Source organism: Podarcis filfolensis, assembly GCF_964270895.1.
Source record: "Podarcis filfolensis genome assembly, chromosome: 1".
In the NCBI taxonomy this organism is placed as follows: Eukaryota; Metazoa; Chordata; class Lepidosauria; order Squamata; family Lacertidae; genus Podarcis; species Podarcis filfolensis.
In genome coordinates this window covers 40,930,631-40,938,487 of record NC_139604.1, presented here as the reverse complement: position 1 = coordinate 40,938,487, position 7,857 = coordinate 40,930,631, and the positions used below count along the sequence as shown (strand labels likewise).

Genomic DNA, 7,857 nt, shown 5'->3' with positions numbered 1-7,857 from the left:
CTATTTATTTTATGGGAAAATACAAGTACATAAAAGATTTACGAATCATTTAGTGAGAAAGGCCTTGTTTGAAGTATGGGAGAGAACAAAGGAGAAAATTATAGAAAAAACTCTGTGGTGGACCTCCTCAGCAGAGGCAAACTCCACACTTAAAAATAATGCAAAAAAAATGTGGCTAATCTATAAAGAGTTGGTGGAAGAAGTGAATGAAAATCCTAAATTAAAAGAGTATGAAGAATTAAAAAAGATGGGAATAAATTGACTGGAATATTTTCAATTGAAAGTGACATTTGAGAAAGATATAAAGTGTAGAGGATTTGAAAACAAAACATCAAGGTTAGATAAAGAAGTTTTACAAAATAATCAAAAAATACTCACAAAAATATATAAACTATTAAATAATACACAAACAGATCAAGAAATTAAAAGGAAAATATGTTAAAGTGGGGAAAGATTTAGGTTACAAAATTGATTATAAAGATTGGGAAAAATTTTGGACAAAGAAAAATTTTGGACAGAAGAAAATTTTATGAAGATGCACCACATATGGTATTTGTCTCCAGACAGGTTGGCAAAAATGAATAAATTGGGTAGTAATAAGTGTTGGAGGTGCAACAGAATGACTGGCACTTTGTATCATATGTGGTGGTCCTGCCCTGAAATTAAGACATTTTGGAATATGATACATGAGGAAATTAAAAAATTGATAAAAATATCATACAACAAAAGAGCAGAATCATATTTATTAGGAATCTTGAATGGAGACATCCCGAAAGAGAAAATAAATATTTTCCTGTATTCAACAACAGCAGCAAGAATGCTGATAGCCAGCCATTGGAAAGGAAACCACATCCCAACCCAAGAAGAATGGTTGAATAAACTATGCAAATATTTAGAATTAGCAAAGTTAACTGATTTAATAAGACAAAAACCAAAGAGAATAATTCAGAAACAACGGAAATGTTTAAATGATTATTTATACAGACAAGGATCAAATACAAGGTTTTGGTTGTGTTTAGAGTAAATTTGTGAGATACCCAGAGAACTTAGCGACCTGATTATTTATATGAGATTCTTTGGGAGAGAAAAAAATATGGAATAACACATACAATTATGTTTAAAATGTCTATAGGAAATGCAGTGTAAGAGGTGGAAGTCATTCAATGACATTTTATTATTATTTGTTTATTGAAATACATGTAGAAAAAAATTGGAAGAAATTCTTCCTACTTTCTTCTCTTTTTCTTTTTCTAATTTTTCTTTCTTTTTCTTATTCTTTCTTCTTTTTCATTCTTATTATTTTCTCTTCTATGTTTTTCTTTTTTTATTAACAGCATTATGGAGAATTTTAGATATATGTATGTAATTGTAATACTTTGTTGATTGATTTTGATTTTGTAATAATTATATAAAGCTAATAAAATTAAAAAAGGAAATAAAGGAAAGAGACCAAATAAATAAATAAACAAATAAATAAATAAATAAATACATGCCTTAAAAAAAACAAAAACCCTTCCAGGTAGTGGAAGTGACAAGTGCATATGACAGTGCCCCTCTTTTAAAAGCCCAAATAGAATGTGCTTATAGTGAACTCATTGCTCAAATATGTACTGTATTTAAAAATAAAAATGTGATTTGGCATGCTGTGGGGTGTATAAACCTATGTAAGGTTGTGTGCTATGGGCATTTAATTTGGGCAAAATATGGTGCTTGGGTAAATAAAGATGAAATGTAATAAGAAAGGATAAATGAAAGTAAAAGACGAGAGAAAATAAAAGCACACGTGGTGATATGTTAAAAGCCCAGCAATTAGCATGCTCTGATGGTAAATTAAAATGTCACCTGCTCTAGTCTTCCATCAGAACTAAGTTAAACATACCCTCTAATTTCAGTGATCCCCATTAAATAAGGCTGAAGATAGAATCTTGAGAAGATTTTCTTTTTTTGCTGTGAAATCACTAGCAGTTTAGCTTACAGGCCCCTGTCTGTAAAGGTCTGATCAAACTTACATGCTCTGATCATACTCTACAGTATCAATATATAGGTCTGGGTAACAGTGTCTTACAGTTAGTGACAGGCCTATAACATCTTTAACATTGAAATTTATGTCTTGGAGTATCACCATATAGTATTCATAGAGGAATGTGGCAAATCTATAACGGAAATATGATGAAACACACATCTTACATTTTAATCGTTGGGCAATCGATACAGAAAGATATTATTTTGAAATCTCAGGCTGCCAGATAGTAAGAGTGATGTCTCATTTATACCCTAGCCACCCTTTTCGTCTAAGCCATTGATCGTTTTAAACTGTCTTTTATCAGACAAGCCCAATGCAGAGTTAGATTCATTGATTTCAGAGGGCTCCTGTGCACCTAACTGCACAAATATGACTGCAAGAACTATTAACAGCTGGCAAACACTCTAATAGAAAAGGTTATAAATTCCATCGGGAGAGGATAAGATTCATATATGTTAATAGGACTCTTCCATATAAATGACACTGAACTTATCCTTGCTTGATCTGCTTTCTTGATGGCTGTATTTCAGACACTTTGACAAAATGGAGACTATTTTAATTGATGGCTTAAAGAACAGTATATATAGCCAACATTAGTCATACTGGGAGTAGACTCACTTAAATCAGTTTGTCTACTCTGAATATGACTAATGTTGGCTGTTAATAACTTTTAAAGTATATATCACAAGGTGCAACCCTGACACAAAGCTGACATTGACACCCCAAAAATAGGACCTGGCAACTGATGCGTGGGGTGCTAGAGATGCCAAGAAGCTTGTTTTCTCCTCTTTCCACATTATTAAGATCTCACTTTTCTTTCTCTCCATTGTCCTTATTTTCTTCTGCAGCACGAATGGGCAACATTGTGCCCTCTAGATGTTGGTGGGCTACAGCCGCCATGATTCACAGCCAGCAAGACCAGTGATCAGAAATTTATGGTAGTTGTAGTCTGACAACATCTGAAGGGTTACTCTGCTGTAAGAGTCAAACTAGATGTGACCTTCGTCATGTAGTTTGGCTTGGCATGACTGATTGAGCCATATCTGGACCAAGACATGGTGTGAAGGGGTCCTTGCCCCGGCCGCATCCTGATTCACTTTGTCTCTGCCCCTCCCACCAACCTCAGTCTGATTTCAGGCAGCCTCCACCTGCCTGCTCTAGCTGCCACCTTCCTCTTCCTTAGTCAATCCAGAGCTCAGCAGGGAAGGGGATGGGGCCGGGGGCAAAACTAGAATTGGTGGGTGTTGCCTGTCATTAACTCTGGCTTCACCTGCTGCTGGTCTCCTTGCAATGGAACCAGCCACCATTGCCGCCACCATGTCCAAGTGAACGGCAGTGACACCAGTGACAGGAGGATGGGGTCTGCATCGCAGGGGATTGGGCCAGATGATCATCAGGGTCCCTTCCAACCACTGATTCTAATTGGTCAGGATTCCCCCTTGCACTACACATGGGAGGGTCTATATCTGCATCACCTCACTTGTGAACAATGCTTGCAATGCATGACCATGTGAAACAACCCCAAGCATTCTTCAAAAAAGTTTTCGGGGTGGCCATTTGTACCACAGTTATTCAGTACATGATGGCTGGCAGCTGATTGTGTCAACTGACTGAATCGGAAAGCATTGCATTTAGGGGTTGGTGTTTGCTTGTTGAAGTAGTATGGGAATGTGATATTTGAGCCAGTCGCTCATTCACCACGTGTTAACAGCTGTCAGGCGTGTGAGCCTTTAACGCGTGGGGAACTGCAATACAGGGTCGTCGCTGGTTCTAAATCGGGCTCTCACCAAACTTCCCACTTCTCGTTCTGTAATGCGTATTTACTCAGAAAGCTCCGATCTGTCATTGTGGTTATGTGTTTTCCACTGCCGTGCATTGTGCACGGAATCTTCGGGCATGCATCATTTGAAGTTTATGCCTTGGTACGAAACCCTGCACTGCAGAGCAGTCCATTGGGTTGCCTCTAGCCGCTTTGGGGCCGTGGCCAGCAGACGGGAAATCTATGAATGTCTGTGCTTTAAAAAAAAGGGGGGGAGCGAGAGCGGGAAGTTTTAGGTTTATCTAACCGTATTATGTGTCAATGATACCCGGCCGTCTCGGCGGCTAGGCGGGGACTTTTGCAACCGTAAACGGGAGAGGGTTTTGTGGGGAGGTTTTCCTGGGCAACGGGACCCGGGAAGCTGCAGATGCTTCCTGCTCATGCAGTGTTGTTTTACACACAGGGATGAAGGATTTAACCCCTTCCTGCTGAGGACTTTCTGGAGCAATGTGGGACGTGCCGCCGCTCGGCGCATTAAAACGACAACAACGCGGCAGCCAAACGCTCACACGGTGTCATGCGCCTCCGCGGAGGCCTGCCAAGAGCCTCTCTCTCTCATGAGTCCTGATTTGCTGCGGCCTTTCTCCCAGGCCGGTGGATACGAGTGTGGCACTTTGGAGACGCTCCCTTTCTTTCGCGGCAGGCGGCTCTCTCCCCCCCCCCGCCCCTTGTTGTTTTCGTTTGCGCGCGCTCGCCGCCAGGGTGGGCACTTTGCAGACGCTCCCTGGCTCTCCGGCGAGGCGAGGCTGCTATACACGCTCCCGGCCGGGCGGGAGGCTCGTAGACGCTCCCTGCTCGGCCCGGGCTCCTTGACCCTGCCGCAGGAGCCGGCGCACAAGGAGCCGCCAAGCACGGGCCGCTCCGCGCGGGGTTCAGGCGCTGCAGTGGCCAGCCTGGCCCTTGGAAGAAGCCGAGCGCCGAGCGCCGCCGCCTCCGACGCCACTACTGCGTTGCTCCAGGTCCGGCCTCCCCGCCAGTCCGGCGGGGGGGCCAAGCCCCGGCCGCGCTTGGGAGAGTAGGATGGGCGAGGAAGGCGGCGGGGCGACTCGCCGGCGAAGCTGGTAAGCAGCGGGGTTGCGGGGCTTGTCTCTCTCTCTGCTCCACTCTGCTCTGCCCCCGTGTAACCCGAGAGCAGCACCGGGAAGCTCGCTTGGAAACGCGGCTTCTCGCAGCGCCGCGAGGGCCCGGCGGGGTGTGCAACGGCGTTGCCGGGCGCCGGGGAAGGACTGCGGGGGGCGGGGGGGGGAGCGGAGTGCAGTGGCTCCGTCTCCCCTCCCTCCTTACTCCGCCGTAGTTAAACGTGCTGCTCCTCTCCTCTCTCCCGCCGCCCCCACCTCTCTCTGTGTGGTCAGGATGGAAGCAGTTCGCCTTTCCTCGCCCGCATTTACGCGGAGGGGGGTGGAGAGCGGTGGAAGAAAGAGCTTACTATTCCCCCTCGTGTGCCGGAGCAGAGGCGGGCAGAGGAGTAGGTCTGCTCCTTTGCTTGCCTGCCTGCGCCTATAGGGTGGAGAGCGCGGTTAAAATGCTGCTTCGCCCTCGCTTGCCTTCTGGAGGCAGGGCAGCTCTGCCAGGGCGCTCCTCTCTCGACGGAGGAATGGATGGGGGACAAGGTGGCTTCTGCTTCCTGCTCTCCAGCGCGTCCCGCGTGGTGGCCGCGTCCGGTGCACAGTCACTTCCCTATCTCCCTCTCCCTCCCTGTCAGTGTGGACGACGAGGGTGTGTTATCCGGTCCCTTTTCTCTCCTCTGCTTTTGTCAGGCGGGTAAGACCAACAAGGGAGGGGGGGGCTTTTTCCTATCATTAGGACAGTTAATTGCTTCTCCCCCACCCCACCCCAAATCCCCATTCTTCCTGGCCACGAGATATGGGGAACAGGTTGCCACACCTGCGTCTACTTTCCAGGTTGGCTGGGTGGAGAAATAGGAACCTGGGAAGCTGCCTTACGCGGGAGTCAGGCCGTTGGGGCAGGTCGGTCCCCATCGACGTGCAGTGCCTCTCCCTGCTTGGGGATGCCGGGGATCGAACCTGGGACATTCTGTAGGCAAAGCAGATGCTCCTGCCCTTTTCGTCTGCCTCCTACTAAGGGGCCTTTTCCCTTGGTGGGGCAGGTGGGCGGCAGGCTCGAGTTTCACTCCCCTGCCTTGTGCGTCCCCCTGAGCAGAGTCTGCCACCTTGCTATCTTTTCTCGAGGGAATATAGTAAACATTATTACTGGATATATCAAAGTGTTTCAGTGGAATGAGGGAGCCCCCTTGCCTCTCTTCCTGGCTTTTTCAGGCTCTGGTTCCTAACGTGCACCGCTGTTTGCTTCCAGCCTTTGTCTTTGTGGAGAGCTATTATTGGTCTTCCATGAAAGAAAAGTCTTTTTTCTCCTGTTCTCTTCCCTCCCCCCACCCTCCCAGTGCCAACAAGCTGGTGGTGATGTTCCCAGCCCAATTTCCGAGGGAGGGATGCAGCTTTTGCCAGTAAAGATACTCCGCCAAGTATCTTCATGGCCCTGAGGGATGGCTGCAATGCCTTTTCTTTTCTGTGTCACCCAGCAGAAGGAACACTTGTTGGCCTTCTTTTGCCCACCCCGCCTTCCGTTTGGGCTGGTGGATTATGTGATGCTTCCCTGAGATTGTAGTGAGAGATGGGAGGTGTGTGTGTGTTGCAGCGGACTATCATTCATCTGCTGCATTTATACCCAGCCTTAATGTCAAAGCATTTGCATTGGAGGTATGTGCAGGAACAAAGGGGCCTGGTCCCCTACGGTGTGCACTTCAAGCTTTTCTTTGCACTTCAGGAAGAGACTCAGGGTGGATTCAGAAATTCAGCAGCTGAGCCAGAGTTTGTATTTCCCTAAAGCTATTGTCTCCCAACACACAAACACACAAATATGTGGCTAGGAAGTCCATAGGGAACCTGAGGTCACTGAAAGGCACCTACAGCTGTTGTCTTGTGGTTGTAATATCTCTCTTTGTGCTATTGGAAATGACATGTGTCTGTATGTATGGCTAGGGGGTGGGAATTGGCCACACCAGCAAACTTGGTATGTCAACATTACATTGACATTTTATACTGAATTTTTATACTGCCCTTCATCCAAAGATCATAGGGTGGTTTACAGTATAAAAACACAAAAATATATAGCAAAAATATATATTAACAAACAAAAACAATAAGCTTCTCACCCCACACATAGTTTAAAAGGTCATATATTGTTGTTATTATTTATTAAATTTCTATTCCCTCTGTTGCTGGGTAGTAATGCCACAGTGGCACCATACCTAAAGCTACTTCAGAATGTAGCACACTTCATGCTAAATATGGCAAAGCCAGAATGTTAAATCTGGGCATTAAAATTCCCAAGTCCAGTGTAGCATGCTGTCACTTTTTTTTGCTAATATAAATGATAATTTTATACAGAATGGAAAAGAGCGGTGAGATGGGTTCATTCCACAGTGGAATTCAAATATAGCACAGCATGAAATGACAGTAAACAATACAGGGAGAGCAAGCATACTCATGATAAAAGATAATGAGGTATACTTCTGTTTTCCTAGGCAAGGATGGCCAAAAGGTTTATTATGCTCTGTGAGAGGAACATTGCACAGAACACAATGAGTGGGAACACTGGCTTTTAGTGTTGAAGTAGAAAATAACTTTGTGGTATTGACTGACTTCTGTATTTAGCCTCAAGTTTGCTTAAACTTCTCCACTGTAAATCAGAGGTATATAAGCATCCCAAAATGTGAAGTTGGTAGAGTGTTCCAAAATCTTTGTGATTTTGAAAGGATGCTTCATTTTGGCATGCTGTGATTATGATTTATTGTGTGTCATAACTTGAATTGTGTGTCATAACTTAGCTTATTGGTTCAATTCTGTATTCCTTGTATATGCAAATTCCTCACAAAGGTCCACAGGTGTTCTGATTGCTCATGTATCAGGACCTATATGTTTTTTAGTGGGTAGAGATTAAAAATTCATAGAATTGTAGAGTTGGAAGAGAATCCAAGAGTGATTTAGTCCAGCCC

At 44.9% G+C, this 7,857-nt stretch overlaps 1 protein-coding gene across 4 annotated transcripts in view; it reads left to right on the top strand.

Moving 5' to 3' along the window:
• Positions 1-4,560: 4,560 nt before the first annotated feature.
• Positions 4,561-7,857, top strand: part of MGAT5 (alpha-1,6-mannosylglycoprotein 6-beta-N-acetylglucosaminyltransferase) — a 122,776-nt gene continuing 119,479 nt past the window's right edge. For 2 of the 4 annotated variants that reach the window (XR_014540974.1, XM_083582273.1), the window contains exon 1: positions 4,561-4,903. The gene's annotated coding sequence lies outside the window, so the exon portion shown is untranslated. Of the gene's footprint in view, positions 4,904-5,179; positions 5,308-5,509; positions 5,604-7,857 lie in introns of those variants that run through there. The other 2 variants (XM_083582274.1, XM_083582275.1) reach the window with 2 other exon arrangements.